The sequence below is a fragment of the Corylus avellana genome, chromosome 8, assembly GCF_965113065.1.
Source record: "Corylus avellana chromosome 8, dhCorAvel1.hap1.2, whole genome shotgun sequence".
Taxonomy (NCBI): Eukaryota; Viridiplantae; Streptophyta; class Magnoliopsida; order Fagales; family Betulaceae; genus Corylus; species Corylus avellana.
In genome coordinates, this window is record NC_142497.1 from 10,389,149 (window position 1) to 10,390,575 (window position 1,427).

At 33.6% G+C, this 1,427-nt stretch overlaps 1 non-coding gene across 1 annotated transcript; it reads left to right on the forward strand.

Annotated features, from left to right (window-relative positions):
- Positions 1 to 106, forward strand: LOC132164820 (small nucleolar RNA R71). The gene has a single exon (XR_009438423.2). It is a non-coding gene; the product is annotated as a small nucleolar RNA R71 (small nucleolar RNA).
- The last annotated feature ends 1,321 nt before the right edge of the window (positions 107 to 1,427 follow it).

Consider the following 1,427-nt stretch of genomic DNA (forward strand, 5'->3'; position numbering starts at 1 on the left):
AACCCGTGTGGTGGGCATTTTATAATAGCTCTTTAAATTTCTCCCAGCTATCGATGAATCTTTCCCCTTCTTTCTGTCTTAAATTGGTGATCTGTAGACGGAGGTTATTGATTTTGGAAATTGGGAAGAATTTGTGGTAAAATTTGCTTTGCAGCATATCCCAAGAAGTGATAGATCCAGGTCAATTGTTGAGTAGCCAAGATTTCGCCCTATCATGTAGGGACAAAGGGAATAACTGAAGATGCACCGCTTCTGCTGGGGCATTCTACGTATTAACAATATCGCAGATTTCCAAAAAAATCCTCACATGAACATATGGATCATCATTCTCTAATCCTCTACACGCAGGAAGGTGACTTATTATACTCGGCTTTAGCTTGAAGCGAGTAGCTGGCAACACTATACATGACGGTGTGTTGGTAATATTGGGTACGAACAGCTCCCTAAGGGATCTAGGTTGATTTCGTTCTCCCATCTTAACAGACTTTTCCGAATCAGACTCGGAACTTTGAGAATTTGTGGGTGAGTTTAGTGGCTGTCTTAGATTCTCTCTCGCCGTTTTTTCAATTCCGAGATCAAAAGTGTTTAACTCCAGATTTAAAGATCTATGTCCAAACATGCAAATAGGAACTAACAACCTAACAAACTAACAAACTAACAAACTAAAACTAAAATGAATTGAACTAAATTAAATTATATTAAACTAACTAAACACAATTGCAAGCATAAATTAATTTAAACAGAAACTAAAAAATCTCACGAAAAAGGACCAAAAGATTTTGGCTAAAATCTACTGAACTGTTACGGTTGCTGTCTTGGCCACAAGTGCGCTTGATCGTAGCAGGGCTGTAACACAAACAAAACAACAACAAAACAAAACAAAAAAAAAAAATTCTTTTTTTTTTAGTAACAAGATTAAAACAAAACAAATTGTAGAGAAATAAAATCCTAATTATAACTAGTAGAAGATTAAAACTAATCTAGAAATAAATTGGTTTCAAAAAAATAAACAATTCCCTGGCAACGGCTCCAAAAACTTGTTGTGCAACTTTCATTACTCGCAAGTGCACGAATCGTTTGTAGTTTAATGGATTGAAAGTGCGAAGTCGAACCCACAGAGAATTGTAATTTTGAAAGCTAAATTTAAATCCAAACTAATTAAACCCTAATCTAGTTCCAAATTTTTGAGAGAAATTTTTGTTTGAATGAAAAAGTAAAAACATAAACAATTTAAAGTGATTGAAAACTTATGACAAAGCACTAAGGTTTTGAAATCCGCACTCACAAATTCATAACAACATAATTTCATGATCTATAATATTCCCTAAAGTTCTCACATATAAATCTTAAGTTTGTTTTACTATTGCTTCAAAGAATTAATCAAAAGATCTCATGTATCCATTCATAACCCAAATCACAAAAGAAAT